The following is a 16607-nucleotide window of genomic DNA, read 5'->3' as shown; positions in this document are numbered from 1 at the left end:
AACACTCTACTATTCAGAAGATACTTTTAAACTTATGTAAAATGCTGTCAAGCCTTAATTTTAATATATTAGCAGGCCTTAGTTTAAGAAAGGCAGACAGAATTTTCATCATGCTTAAAGGGCATCAGTTTCCTGCTTTATCTATATATAACTTTTAAACTCATTATTGATGAACAAACAGTAAACTAAACTTCTTACTCCATAGACAATACCGCAGACAATACAAAACAATTCCAAAACTGATAATAACAACCACTGCCCATACTCACTTCCTTCCTATTCAAAGCACTAAAAAAATAGGGAGACAGAACCTAAGCTTTTTTCTTTCACTTTTCATAGCCTGAATCAATCCAGAGAAATGTCACCAGTGCATACATAGTTTCTCTTTTCCTGTGTTTAGGGGAACTTTCACTTCAATATGTCTCCAAAATCTGTTATCTTCACACACATAAATGGAACAATTATATGACATTACAAGATTAAGAGACAAATCATAACCAATTAGATCTTGTCAAATTTTGTCATCACACAGGATTTCAGTAAAGCTGCTAAAATGTTAACCTTGACCTTCAGCATGTATTAAAATCAGGGACTATCAGACGATAATCAGATAAGTGCTCTCTGTGGAAAGAATAGAAGACATCATCCAACAAGGGTACTAAAAGCTTGTGAAAATCTGATCCTGATGTTATCCAGATGCAAAGTGTTAACCTTTCTTAGAGATGAAATCTGAAGCCCTAGAACAAGGGTCAAGATAAACAAGTTCCATTTCTGGCTTAATAGCAGACTCCTGATGTCAAACGCACACTTTGCTGTGACCTTGTTCCCAAATGCAGAATGAATACAACAGTGTTTCTTTCCCTTGCCTTTTATTCTATCACTGAGACAAAGATGGCCTAGGAAGACACTGATACAAAAATATTTGGGTGTCAGGGTATTTTAAATTGCTATAACATGAACAGCAATAGTCTTAAACTCTATATGCTTCATTTTTCTGGGTTTTATTTGTTGTCACTCATTTTCAAGTGTTAAGCTAAATTGATTAATATACACAGACTTTATTTCTAATCAAAAGAAATTGACACAGACTTTAATTCTAATCTAAAGCAATCTTTTACAACTCTTCTACTTTGCTCACTGGAAATACTTGTTTAATATGTCACTTAACATTCTCACTGTTCATCTGACATTTTTTTTGTTCAGAGTATATAAATGTCTTAAACAATTTAGTCATCGCACTCTATTCATTCTGTGAATTATTTTCACTACATGCCAGTTAATGTTTTGGAACTATTTGAATGGTACATACTGAATATATACCAATGTTAAAATGAATCTGTGTTGCACCCAGCTGCAGTCTGCTACAATATGCATCCCCCATTCAAGCCTAAATTTCTGATAATTTCACTTACTGTTCATACTTAACCCCTAGAAGGTTATCTTGATATCTAAAATAAAAAGAGGTCCATATGTTACAGTAGAGAGGTATCTCAACATCTCACAGACTTTCTTGACACTACTCTCTCTCTCCTGACCACATTGGTCAGGTCTAACCCCATTACACCAATCTCTGTCTCATACTGTGGTACCCAAAAGCTGCCAGATGTAATCTTATGGTGTGAACAGCACTGCAAAATCACTTCCCCATATCTCCTGGCTGCACCCTTACTAATGAAGTCCAGGGTATGACACTGCTTTCCCTGGGTGTACTGCTGCTTTGGGGACAGCTCCCCAGCTGGTCAGCATCAGTCCTCACTCTTGCTTCCCAGATGCAGCACTTCACATAATTTTCATGTCAGATAATTTGTCTCTGTAGAAGCCCTAACTTCTACTATATTGATCTCTTCATGAACATTTAGATGTTCTGCAAGCATGGCGAGAGTGAAATCTGCACCATTATTCGGGCTACTTATGAAGAACATTAAAAATTATTAGTCTTAGTATTTCTCCTAGGCAGAAAGTAGAGATTTCTGGTCACTAGCTGGGCTTTGTATTATGGATCATAATAGTAAGACCAGCAGTCCAGACCATTTTTACACTGTGGGTTGCTTATCTGATTAATGTAACAACAGCCTGGTAACAAAGGTACTGTGAAAGCTTCATCAAAGGACTTCCTGAAGTCAGGCCAGTCAAGTATGGATATCTTTGCCTGTCTACTGTCTTCTCATCAAGGCTACTGCATTGGATAGGTATTATTTGCACAGACCTGGATTTCACCAAACTTGTTCAATAATGAGTCTATGATCTAGAGTCACCTCTATTCTACAGTTCACATAGCAGATATTAAAATATAAGATGCTACTTACCTGCCATATATGATTATTGTAATATTTCTAAGTCATTAATTTCAGTTTAAAATAAGAAATAAGTAAAATAAAGCTGCAAAAAAAACCTATGACCTCGAAGGGATGTGTACACTTTTCAAATTCCCCATCAGAGTGTTGAGGTTTGCTTTTATTCATCACAACGTTTATTAACCCTCATAATTCCATAGTTTTTTTTCACACATGAGAAATATTTTGAGTTTGTGAGGCACAGAATTTTAGCGTCATGCAGTAAATAGAACAGATGAAAGATTCAATAAAATTTAGTGTATTGATACAGAAGTACTGGCACTAATTTCACCTTGTATATGAAAGAAATAGGTAACATCCAATATATCCCACATTGCTTCCGCTTATTATATATGTATCTAAGAAATAAAATGTTTTTTCTACTTGACAAGTCCTCATAACACTGAAACATTGGTTACATAATGGTAAAAAATATTCTTAATCTTTATACTGCTAATGGTGGATTTTGCCAGAAAACAGAAGAAAATTATTTGGTTTTAATATTACACTTTCAACATATTAAAAAAATACCCCCAAACCTCCTCCGTTCACAAGCAACTGAAAAATGTTAACAAACTGAGTAAGTTGGCAACTAGAAAAATTATGTATATTTACATGTACCTATATCATATACATATATGTATATCTACCAGTGTCCAGAATACCTAGGCAATGGTCACAAGGTTAGTATAGTCTAGCTTGAGATCTTTCCCCTCTTGAGGTATGTATCACATTCAAGATTGGCTTTTAGCAAAGATATGACTAAATCATATGGGATCTTGCTTATTAGTTGCTCTATCTTGTCAGCAATTAGATAATGACAAAGAACGCCCCTTTTCAAAGTTTCAGGGTTTCTTTAGTTTAAGGTCTTGCTAGGCTTTATCTCTTTAAGTTGCTACTAACAGACTCCTTTTAGGCCACAGGTTTTCGATTTCAAAGAGTAAGGAATATTTAGAGAAAATAAGCTGTCTAAAAATAATAAAGGGGTTTCCCAAAGGCACCTATCAATCACCAAATTGCTGACGGAATGCTCTTGCTTTCAAGAAAATTTTGATTCCACATTAAACACTCTAAGAGAGTAAAATTCCTAGTTTAAAATTTGTAAAGAAAAATAATTGTTCACATAAACGTTATTCTCATTTCAAATTAAGAATATGCTACTTTGAGCTTCTTTCCCCTCTATGATCTAAAAAGAACTGCTAAAGAATATTAACACACTATTCAATACATTTGAGAACCTGTGAAGAGACTTTTTTTTCACACTATTTAACAAATACTGTATATGAGTAATAACCTACATCTGTTTGGTTAGCAGTGGACCAAGAAGACAAACATCCATTCAAGTTTGTCACTGTTTCTAATAATCAGTAAAGCAATTGATGATCCAAGACAAATACTGATTCTGAAAAGAATTTAGCTTCTCTGTTAGACTACATCTATGCAAATAGCTCTAAATATATACATAAATAATTTGAGTAATTTTCAAACTTTCAAGTGTTTTAATAATGTGAGCTAATTGTTTGTTTTGCAGTGACACCAACGTTTTCAGACATGCAACAATTTTACAGCACCATATCATTTCTTTCTCTCTGATAAATGAAGATCTTTCCTTGATACACTGCCCTCACCATGTCTCTTTCTTTCTTCTTCCCTTTTGCCTTTTCACCCTTTTCTTTTTTCCCCAGGCTAGTATCATCCAGGTTTCTTAGCAGTTGTTGAAAGTGGAAAATAGATTTTCACTGAGAAGCTATATTGTGAGTAAAAAGCAGATCTGACAAACAAAAACCATCCTGCTTTATCTTCTCTACACTTTCCTACTAGCTATAGAAGAGTAGAATTTTTTAACATATATCAGGAAAGAAAACAAAGGAAAAATAAATTTCTAAGTGGAACTGACATACTGGTGTCCATGAATATTGAAAATCTGTGACTAGAAGCATGAGAGGTTTACTTTAATGTGTGTGCCTAATTCCTGTGTGTGTGGCTGTAGCACTGCTGTCACCTTAGCTCTTACCATGCAAAGGATAACATGTGGGCCTCCCTCAGAGATAATTTTTGGACAACCAAGGCTTCTTACTCTGTCCTTCACCCACAACTGTCCCCCATGAGAAAGGCAGTAGGAAATAAGATTAATTTAATTAGCACACGAATAATATTACTATGATTTTTTTTCATCAGTTTGTCTTCTTCATCAACAGACTACTATTTATCTGTATTTTCTTGGATATATGCACTATGTTCATGTTTATATTTATGTTTTATAATTTATCATTGGTTTCAGATAGTCCTTTTAGTTGTCTAGAAGGGAAGACAAATCAGAACGAGATTGCATCAAATTTGTAAAATAACATTATGAAAAGAAGAAGTTATGTACTGATTTAAAGAATCAGTATAATGTGTTTAAGAATTCTACAACAAGGGGAATCAAAGTGCTTCACAGTGTCATAGAAAGTGTATTTTTAACTTTTGTTTGTTGCTAGAAATCAGCAGGCTTTGCAAATTTAGTCTGAAATGAATCTCCAAATATGTAAGACAGCACTTACTTGGAGTTGAGGCTGATCAGTTCTGCCACAGCTGGTGCCAACATTCTGTCAGTCAAATTCTAACTGGGTTGTAAAGGGTGAGGAAAGCAGTTGCTGTTTACTCCCACCTGGAATGAAATACTGGGTCAGTTACTATTTTTCTTCCCTGCCTTCCAAGTGCAATAAGATATTTATTACATTATCTTAGCCTGTCACATCAAGGGTTCATCAAAACACTTATACAAAGTGTGGAAGTATAAACTGTTTCACTCTTTGAATTTCTCCTTGAGTGAGTGATAAAATACATGTATAAATAAATGCTCTAATATTTTATTTAGTGTATATTTAATCAAATATATATTTAATCACATATATATTTATTCATATTTCTAAATATTGATGCTGAAAGAATTGAATTCAGAACATCTAGCAGTAGCAAATAGAAGTGTTTCAGGGCAAAGTAATTTAATGTAGGTATCTAAATTAAAAGAAAAAATTGATCTTGAAGTACCATTTTTTTTCCAAATTTCAATTTATTGTGCACTTTAGTCTTCTAATTTATGAAAAAATTATTTATAAAACAAAAGTTTAAAGCAAAAGTTTCTCAATTTTAAATTACTCTCTATGACCTTTGAAAGGAAAAGAAGATAAGGAGTCCCAGCTGATTAAAAGAGGAACTAGATTAAAATAAACATAATATAATTAATATAAAATATAACATGACTAACATAACATAACATAACAACATAACATAACATAACATAACATAACATAACATAACATAACATAACATAACATAACATAACATAACATACATAACATAACAAACATAACATCACATATCCATCTACCAGTAAATCGGAAAAAGAAGATTCTGAAAACCATAGCCAAATCAGTTTAACTTAAATTCCTGGAAAAAAAAATTATGTTTTTGGTCTTCATGAAACTTATTTGCAGGCAGAAGAAGGACAAGTAATGGCAGCATGGCAACAGGTGGATTTCTAAAGGGACAGAGATATGCATGGAGATTTGTATATGTGCAAAAACACAGTGGGAAATACTGTCACTCATTTCATCTAGAATATTTAAATATTCAGTAATTTTTTCTTGTGACCAATATGGTATATCTGCCATTCCAACCAAAAGAACAGCAAACAAACATGAAGACAAATTATCATCATATTACAGGTCTCAGCTGTATTACAACACAATGAATGGATTTCTACAGCAGGCATAATTTTTCAGAAACGCACTGCCTTAAAACAACTTAAGAGTGAGCTTGCAAGCTATGGTAGCAATATGGAGAGAACAGCAATGCTCAGAAAATCACAGGTGGCTTATAAAAATTTCAGATCTTTATCCATCAACATTCCTTGCCGTACAAGATATACAGCTTATGAAGGAATGACTGGTTATGAAAAGACCCTACAAGAAGATGGATTAAGAGTGTATAGTTAGTTATTCAATGCTGTATATAAATATTGGTTGGTGAGACACTGCACATCTGACAAATTTATGGACTTTCATTTAAAGGATAAACATCTAAGAGAAGTAGGCTATGTCACATACTGATGATATTTTATGCATTAATGTTATTTTATTGAAGGCAAATTGCACATCTTTATTTCATCAGAAACATAACTGTTCTAAACACTAAAAAATTTCAGTAACATCTTTCCTATAAAATTAATATGATGTGATTTCCTAACAGCTGAAAGCTTTTTTTACAATATTCTAATTCTAATATAAAGAAACAAATTCTTAATATTATACATATATATAATTCCAAGAAATACAAAGACTACATTATTCCAGAAACATCCCGCAGCTGCAGACTGACACAATTTGTAAACTCACTCTCACAGAAGCCCTTTTGTAGTCTCTCCTCCCATACAAGCTTTAATGGAAGCTGTTCTTACATAAATGCTCTGTTCAGACAAATTTAATTTAAAATGCTTACAGATTTGACCACAAATAACTATCTGGAAAATAACCAAACTAGACCTTTTTTTCCAACTCTTGTAATAATTTTGAATTTCAAAACATTTATTCCCAGGGGAATTCCCAAAATGTTTGAAGACTTTGTCAGAAGTCCAACAATCTTTCCAAAAGAAAAGTACAGGCAAATATAACCATGTCTTCTTGATACATTTAGATTTCAAAGATAAGTGGAATGTGAAAGAGAAAATTAAATCTCTCCAAAGTGCTTAAATTATAAATCATCTTTGATGTATGTGTCATCACAAGTTGCTTCTTGCAACCAATTAATAATTTCTTCACAGAACTTATTCTAATGGTAAATTTCCAAACAGCTCTAGTCTGGCATTCTCTAATGCAGAGGAGTGGAGGAGACCTATGGTAATTAACTAATCACTGAATCATCAGCAGAGGCTAAGAGGTAAAAATCCCTTCCCTTTTGCTACTTCTAAATTGAAATTGAAAAACAAACTTGTGCAACAGCTTCATGAGATTTTTCTCCCACACTTCAACAGCTGTAGGGAAGCAAACTGGGTACACATATTTGATTTCAGTGAAGAAAGCACCACTTTCTTCCAGAATACCTTTTCCTTGTTAAATTTTTGTGATTTCTTTCAATGTACTTCATCTTTTCCTATGTCTTTTCTTGGATTCTCTTATTTTCTTTCCCTGAACTCAGTTTCCCCTTCCCTTAGTTCCAACTTTACGCATTTCAGTCTCAGCAAACCTATGAACATTTTCAACGTCTTGCCAATCAGGCCAGAAGCTGGTTTTTCTCTTTTGTAATAGGGATGCATTTGGTGCAAAGTTATTTTTGCCTGGTTTTTTGCACATGTTATCAGTTGGGAACAGAAGGAAACATGATTTTGGCTCCTGAATGAAAGCAACAGATAAGCATGATGCTTTGGGCTGTCTGCTGCTCCTATTAGCCACTAACGGAGCACTGTGTATTATTGTCTCTCTTCTATTATGTATGCTGATATTCCCGGCTAGCAGGCCTAAAACATTTACATTTTCTCAGAAAATGGACTGAGAAAGCTAGATGCCAATATATAGCTGACAGTATTAGAAGAAGGTTAAGCTTCAGCATTGACATTTACATATATGCTTCTAGCCACAGCTAATTCCAATGTATTTAATTCAGACCTATGACACTGCTGCACAAAGACACAAGCTAGACATTAAAGAAAAGCTTATGAGGAGAAGTAGCATCTCTTATTAGATCAGTTGATTAAAAAAAAATTACAAGATTCTGGCACGAAAGCCCTTGTTCAAAAGAATATAGGGTAGAAGATTTGAGGTATCCTAGATGCCACTTGGGACATCCATATTATAGCTTCTTTGAAAATTTCTTTTGAATATCACAAGTCGAAAATCACAATATGAAGTCCTCCCTCAGATATCACAGAAACACCAGTGAATATTCCTAATATTAATGAGATACTCATAATTTCTGAAAAGGGGAAAATAGTACACAAGTTCTTCTCAGTAATGTAAGTTAGTTTAAAAAGCAAATAATTTATAAAAATAACACCATATTCTTTTACCTTCTGTAAATAACACAGAGTTCAGTCAGCCTTTACTTATTTCTTTGGACAGAAAGGGTGGCTACAGGAGATGTTGATAACTTCCCTTTAAAAAAAATTAAATTCTTTTTCTATGTCCCTTCATTCACAAATGTGGGATATGACTCTCTATTGTACAGTCTGTCCATTTTAACAACTCCACATTTACAGTTACATAAACCCTTCAATTCTGAAATTCCATTTATTCCACATCTTTTACCAGCATTTGTGATTTCCGGGTATGTTTATGTGGAGAGAGTTCATGTTTCTGTTATCTTTTATTATACATAAAAACACAAGTATCTTTTATTATTATACAAACCCACTATTAAGTTAATGGAATAAATAATATCAAATTAATAAAGCAAATTATATGAACACATATCTTACCTTAAATTTCCATCCCCGAAAATTATACTGTTTAAAAGCAATTTTTGCTTTCCCAGTGATGGAATATTTATGCATTTGAGAGCTTAATTTATCTCTTTAGTTAAAGATGTCAAAATATTTTCCATTGAATAATTTCCAATAGACATTGTCATATAATTAAAAAACAAAATAAAACAAGCAAAAAAAAAACCCCAAAAATACAAGCATGTTCTCAAAGGAAACCTTTTTAGTTCTTCAAGGTTTGTGTAGATTAAGTTAATAAGTTTTTATCACTAACGTAACTATACTAAAACCATAGCACAGAAAAAATAGATGTTAGAAAAATACTAAAATACATCTAATTTCTGTATGTTAATTTTGAACACCAGGGTTCTATTTCTAAGAGCACAACATAACTTTTTAGCTGACAACACCAACACAAAAAAAGCCCCCAAACAAAGCCAAACATGAGCTTATTGTCTTTACATATCACATGAATTCCAGAATTTTATTCATAACATCAGTTTATAATACTTGAATCACAGAACACTGTAATCCTTGACAGGCTTTTCTATTTCCTCTTTATATTATCAACCACTGTACCTTTATAAAAACTATATTTATCAGCAAAAACTCATATATCCATATACCTCTATTCTCCTTGTGGAAAAAATCATAGGGAATCTGTTTTACTCTATGTCTTCAAGAGACCATGAGTTTATTATTCCTGTTGCCCCCAATGGTGTACATTCTGCATCATGCTACCGTATTTTACTGGCCTCTCAAAACAAATTTGCCAAGCTTTCTTGACCTAGAAATAAGATTTTCATCAACTTCAGTAGCTTTTAGGTAAGATTTCAAGTCCTTATATTACAAGAGATGCCATGCTTCAGATAAGAAGTTTCACAAAAATACAGGGCAAATGCAGAGATAGCAAATCGCTCACATATCTTCACAAACTGCAAAGTGTTGATAAATACATTGATCCTGACTTCAGAACTTAAAGTAAGCAAAATTCCTGCATTCTGATTTATGCCAGAAAAATAATGTCTTTCATATGAAAAATTAAAAGCAAAGGCATCGTCTAAAGCATTGTGGAATTATAAGAGCTGATTTCTGAGTACAGATTCTAACAGCCTGTTCCAAAATTGTAGTAGTTTATTATCTACTTGAAATCACAATCAACTAGGGTTTTATAGTGAGTTTGATGATGTTTTTAAACATTCTGTCATGATAATGCAAGATTTTTAATTATAAACATTTCCTGCCTATTGTGGCAAGATGGCGTAGAAGAGAGCTGCAGGGGTGATTTCTGTGGGAGTTGAGGCTTTCCCAACATGAGACAGAGAAAGCTCCAGGCAGCTCCAAAATGGACCCACTGCAGGACATAGCTTAGCTCAGCAACAAAGATGATGATGCTTCTCTGGTGACATCTCAGAAAGGGCAAAATATACCATGTAGTAACTATGGGAGACAGGAAAGAGAAAAAAATGTGAGAGAAACAGCTTACAGACACTAAGGTTAGTGGAGTAGGAGGAGGAAGATGTGCCCCAGGCACTGGGCTGGAGATTCCTCTGCAGCCCATGAAGACCATGGTGAATCAGATTGTCCCCCTGCAAGCCATGGAAGACCACGTTGGAGCACACAACAGCACTACACACAATGGATGACCCCACGTTACAGAAAAAATGCCCTAAAGGAAGCTGCAGACTATGGAAAGCCCACACCGGAGAATGTGGCTCTCCACAAGCCCAGTGGCAGCATATTTTTTCACAAGACCTACAGCCCATGAGAGACTCCTGCTGGAGCAGTCTGTTCCTGAAGGACTGTACCCCATGAAAATTACCCATGCTGGAGAAGTTAATGAAGGACTGTATACCATAGGAAGGACCATATGTTGGAGCAGGGGCAAAGAATGTGAGGAAAAGAGAGGTAAAGATTAAATGTTATGAACTAACTTTAACCTCCAGTTCACATTGCCTTGCATGACTTTGAGGGAAAAGTAGAAGAGTCAGGAGTGAAGTTAAGCCTAGGAAGAAGGGAGGGGAAATTGGAATGTGTTTTCAGTTTTTCTTGATTTTACATTATCCTGGTCAATTTTTATTTTATAATAAATTAAAATAATTTTCTCCAAGTCTGTTTTGTTTATTGATGGTAATTGGTGAGTAATGCACTTCTCTCTATCTCCCATGAGGTTTTACATCTTATTTTTTCCCCTTTTCCCCTGTTCTGTTGAGGAGGGGGAATAATAGAATGGATTGGTAGAAATCTGGAAGGCAGTCAAGGCTAACTCACTACAGAAACATCTCGTGTGGGAAAACAAAATATGACTGTTACCTTGCTTCTGAAGAAAAGTTATAAATGGAGGATGTTAGGTAAAGTGAACTATATTGATTTCCTTGAGGTTCATCATGTTCTTATTTAACTAGAACTATAAAGTAATTATTTTATTCAACTTCACAGTTACAGCGTTTGCTAAAAAGGTACAGATTTTTCACATTGTTTATTTTTATCCTAAATGCATAATCATTAAACTGGAGTTTGTTGATAAATTTTATTTATCTAATTTTAACCAGGTAGTTTTCTAGCATGCTATAGTTCTGTCCCCATAAAGAGTATAGAGACATTAACAGCTGACAAGAATTTTCCATCTTATTTTCTCTTCCTGTTTTGATAGGTAGGGGAAGCGAGTGAGTGGCTTGGTGGCGATATGGCAGCAATCCAAGATCAACCATCACAACTGTCAATCTTTTGATCTGAGTGCTGCAAAAGCTGGTACAGAGGGGTAATGATTGTGTGCATATCTCCCTGAGTAGGTCATGACATCAAGGGAGGTTGTATGTGTTTTTCTACTCGAGGTTTTAAATATTGAAAGGATTTTATTATCTGAAATATATCCAGATAATTCAAACAATACTGAAATAAGTTTTGCTGCTTCTTGTCAAGAAGTGATTTATTCTGACCATAAAATTTAGAAGCTGAAAAATAATTTTCACATTATGGAACTTCAGGACCTCCATCTACTCATTTTGCTGTAAAGAAAATGTAAAAGTTGGCAAAAATCTTCCAAACTCCCCATCACACTGAGCCGCAAAAATTTTTTACTCAAATAAAAATCTGGTGATCAGCACGACCTTGATTATCTCAGCAGATAGAAATATTTCGTAAGTGTCTTTGTATCTATCTTTACTTCGAGTTTATAGTTGCAGCTATAGCCTCTGATTCTTCAGAGGAAGAGCTGAAAAAATATATCTAACCAATTACTCATCAAGACAATGTACTCCTTCACTTTGCTGATGACTGCCTAAATCTTTGAAGCATGAAATTTGATTTTGTTACTGGTTTAATGTATAGATGCAAGCACAAAGAACATTAAAATGTCAATGCATTAAATTTTGTTTTCCCCAGTAGCCTTGAAATATGATGATGATGAGGAGGAGGAGGAGGAGGGCAAGGAGGAGGAGGAGGAGGAGGAGGAGGAAGAAAATGGGGAATCAAGAGATTTAAATATATCACAATCCAAATGACCCAAAGCAGTCCTATGTTCATTAAAACCATGCAGAGATGTTACAGAATTCTTGGAAGTATACCTTTGAAATAGTTGTGTAATCAAAGGATTGAAATTTGCATTACTCTGACAATATTTAAATATCTCAACTACAGCATTTATTTCTAATTCTAATACTACACATGTCTAAAAGTTGGGTCTCAATAACTGGTTTTATGTCATCAGTTTGTCGTCAAAGCTAAAGAGCTGTCCTCTCCTTTCTATTACAGTAGTGTGCATATACATATATATTCATGCAGAATTCATCCCTCAATCATCTTTCTGATTAAGCCAGACAACTTAATCTTCAGAGGTCTTGAATTTTAAGGGTCGCTTGATTCTATTTTCAGAATGAAAGCTCTGTCTTCCATCCCTGGCAAACAGATCTATCCTTAAAACTCATGGCTGAGTGAATAATCATCATTCATGTATGCTGCAGTTGGGTATTTCTTAAATAAATTCTCCTATTTTTTAATATGGAGACATGTAGAAGTTAATGCATATGGCAGGAAAATGACAGAAAATACTAGAAACTGTTAGTTATTAAAATAAAATAAAATTTTACTTCATTTTGGTACTACAGACCCTTGTTATTACAGTCATAATGGTGACCAAACTGCTTATAATTACTTCTCAGGATAAGAGTGAACCCAGAAATTTATCTACCAGTCTTAAACTGTAAGCCTAGAGCCAGATTCAGAGTTTATAAGCTATGATATCTGTGAAAGATATAATAGATAAGATAGCTGCAGAGATCCCAAATACCTCCAAATGAGAGGGGGAAGGAAAGAAACAAAAAACAGAAAGAGAAATATAGCTTCAGATAGAGTTTCAGCATGCTGCCAAATCCCTACTTAGATCATACTTGTTTTCTAAAGTGATCTTTAAGGTCATGTTCATTAAATTTAAAAGAAATAAACAAAAAAAAACCAAACAACAAATAACACCACACCATGTAAGTTAATTCCAGAGGTGGAAAAGAAGATATAATAGCGCACTTAGAGGAGCTGGTTGAACAAATTTTCTTCTGGTGTGCTGGTATGCATGTCATGGTATCATGACACGAGGTAAGGACATTTGGTGATGAATTCTCAAACAAAAGTTAGTTACTGTAAATGCTTTTCTATCACAGACCCATAGAATCATGAATAATTTAGGCAGGAAGGGAACATGAGTGCTTTTTCCAGTCCAGTTCTCCAGTTAAAGCAGAAACAACTGTTATTGGATTGCACGTTGTCAAGTTTTGAATGGAGGAAATAAAAACAAGGAACTCCAGGGAATCCTGGAGTCTCCAGGGAAGAGTCTGATTACCAGAAAAGTCCTGTATTTAGTAGGGTTTCCTAGACCTTACTAGAAGCTGTTACCCAGAAAACCCTAGCAAACGCAGCTTACTAAGGAGGACAGAGATATTACCAAACTTCAAATTGTTATTAAATTCACAAGCTGAATGTAAAGATGAAAGTTACATCTTTGATTAAAAAATGGAATTGTGCACTACCTTTGGAAATTTCCTATGCAATGCTGACTGCTTGTTGTAAAGAGAATCAAGTAATTTTTTTTTTTTCTGCTACCAAATACAAGGCATACTCTTTCTCTTCTATGTCTTCATGTGTGAAAAGCAAAGGATATATGTGGTATATGATATTTGAATATGTGGTTCTTCTGAAGCACATGTAAAATCCAAACAGGAAGGAATTTAAAATAAGGAATATAACATATATGTGTATATATAAAATTGTATGTATTACTATGGCAACATTGTTAATTAAAGTGTTTTTTTAAGAAGACAGCCAGACATTGAAAGAGAAGAATACAGTAATTGTAAGCTAAGTAAGACAGCGAAAAAGTTCATCTCAGTAAATATCTCTGATCACTCCCTGTGACATCTTCTTTTTCACTTAACAATGAATGATTCTGTCTAGTCCTAAAAATCAGTCAGCTGATGCAAATATCCAAATGTTCTAACAGGTGATATCTCAAATTTCGTTCCATAAGTTTAAGATAGATGCTTCAGATAGCCAACTTTTTTTTGTATTTTATAATCTATATGAAAATAAAGCTTATCAAACTGGCAAATTTTCAGAAGTACAAATGATGATGATGATATAAAGCATCAGAACTTGACCTGATGAAACTCACAGAGCTGCAGCTCCCAAATGTTTGGCAATCATCTCTCGGCCTATAGACATTTTTTAAAGCAAGATAAAATCTGCCTGGATCCGGGCAAAGCCAGCCAGACCCTAGAATTCTTCACTGTTAGATTGTTCTAAAAATTTCTGTCGATCAACACTGGCAAAAATAATACTTAATGGGTTTTGAGATTTGAAGACAAAATGTTTTAAGCTTTAGAAATTCTAAACTCTTAATTTAATCATTTTGGTTTATTTGGCTTCAAACAAATAATATGTTTGGGTTTTCTGGGATTTCCTATGGATCATGATTAAGGTTTTACGTAAAATTCAACTCCTGTGCTTCTGAAAATATAGGCCAAGATAATCCTAACAAGCAACCTTAGCGAATGTCAGGGAAAGAGCCCTAGTTCATTGCGCAAGGATAAATCATTGAGAAATTTTCTGTTCTCCTGAATATGTTGTTCATTATCCATTCATTATTCATCTAAACCAATTCAATGCAATCTGCTTACCATTACCTTTAGTTTATAAAGTATATGTCTGAAATGTACTAGTGAAAACTGGCCAAATGTATCAGATGTGCTTTAACTTCCCTTTTGCTTGATAAATATTGTGAAAGGCTTGTTCAGCAGAAAAGAAAGACATTATCAAGAAAGGATGTGATTACTGATACATTCTGATTTGATTTAAGAAATCCTTTACTGTGCATCTGTAATCCCTGAATAAATAATGGTTGTACTATTAAAACAATTTTAAAGAGTGGCATAAATCAATTTTCAAAAATCACATAGATGGGTCTCATTTTTAAGCTTCACACATCACTGATTATTTTTGTCCCAACTCCAGAAAAAAATACAGAAATCCAACTAAAAGATCTGCAAATTATAAATTAAAGATCATCTTCCTCACTGTTTCTTCTGAAACAAACCTATTTCAACAAAAGTTATAATTTGAAGGATTCTAGTTTATTCAATAATCTTAGATATAAAGGTTTCTATCTTATTTCTAGCATTCCTTGGTATTAGATGTCCCACAATCTCTGTTTTTGTGAATGAATGTGGGAATCTAAATTGGCTATTGGCAACACATACAAAGACTGTTAAAATCTACAGTATTTTATATCAGGACTCAGACTCAGCTGCTGTCTGCTTCCAAGAACTAGGGAATGGTGAATGTGTTACCCAAGCAGAAGCTATGTCGAAGCCATGAAGTGGAGTTACACCTGTTCACATAAATTGTGTGAATTCTATCATCAGAGAATGAACTAACAAATAGAATTCCTTTGCATGCAGTCCTTTATAATTTGCTTTGAATATAAAAGTTATGCTGGAAAGGACTAGAAAAGATAATTTCCTCCTAAACCAATAAAGTTCTGTCACAATATTACAAGAAGGGCAGACCTACTTTAGTGACACTTTCTTCCTTGTCAATGATCAAACATTGATGAAGTTTTCTCAGTCATCCTGTCGTCATGGGTCTGTCTGTGTTTGACCCTGGGTGCACTCACCGGGCCCAATCCTGACACCCACCTGCAGTCTGATACGACAGCCTGAACTCAGCTTGCCATTATCTCCACAGAAGTGGTTCCTACCCTAGGGCATCCCCACTGTTCCTGACCTCAGGGTATCCCCTGTCCCACATAACACCCTGAAATACATCATGGAATGTTAGGTCATAGGAACACAAGACAGATCACATTTAACACCTTTATTAATTATCTGGATGATAGATCTGTTTAACCTAGCAGAGAAAAGGCCCAAGGCAGATACAATCAAAGTATATTCAAATCGAAAGGGAGAGTGCAAAGAATATGGAATCAAGCTCTTTTCAGAGGTGTCTAGCAACAAGATCTGAGGAAATTAGCAGAAATTGAAACATAGAAGGGTCTTTCTAAACATCAGAAAAGCTTTTTTCATTTGGGAGCAACGAACCACTGAAAAACGTTGCCCAGAGAGCTTGCAGAATCTCTGTCTTTGGAGATATTCAAAAGCCATTCTGGACATATGTCTTGGCAACCTGATCTGGTGATCCTCTGTGAACAGCGGGTGTGGACTAGGTAGAATCCAGAGGTTCATTCCAATTTCAACCAGTCATTATGTCTGCTGGCTGAATCCTCACTGTACAGGAATAGCTTTTGACATCATAACTTCTATTTATTGCTT

At 34.4% G+C, this 16607-nt stretch overlaps 1 protein-coding gene across 1 annotated transcript in view; it reads right to left on the bottom strand.

The window, feature by feature from the left end:
* Positions 1-16607, bottom strand: part of PTPRD (protein tyrosine phosphatase receptor type D) — a 1173827-nt gene that overhangs the window by 874496 nt on the left and 282724 nt on the right. The window contains exon 4 of the mRNA XM_085043363.1: positions 4877-4983. The gene's annotated coding sequence lies outside the window, so the exon portion shown is untranslated. The remainder of the gene's footprint in view (positions 1-4876; positions 4984-16607) is intronic.

The sequence above is a fragment of the Lichenostomus cassidix genome, chromosome Z, assembly GCF_008360975.1.
Source record: "Lichenostomus cassidix isolate B80296 chromosome Z, HeHo_3.0, whole genome shotgun sequence".
Lineage (NCBI taxonomy): Eukaryota > Metazoa > Chordata > Aves > Passeriformes > Meliphagidae > Lichenostomus > Lichenostomus cassidix.
Note: the sequence above shows the minus strand (reverse complement) of the source record. Positions and strands in the feature narration are given on the sequence as shown.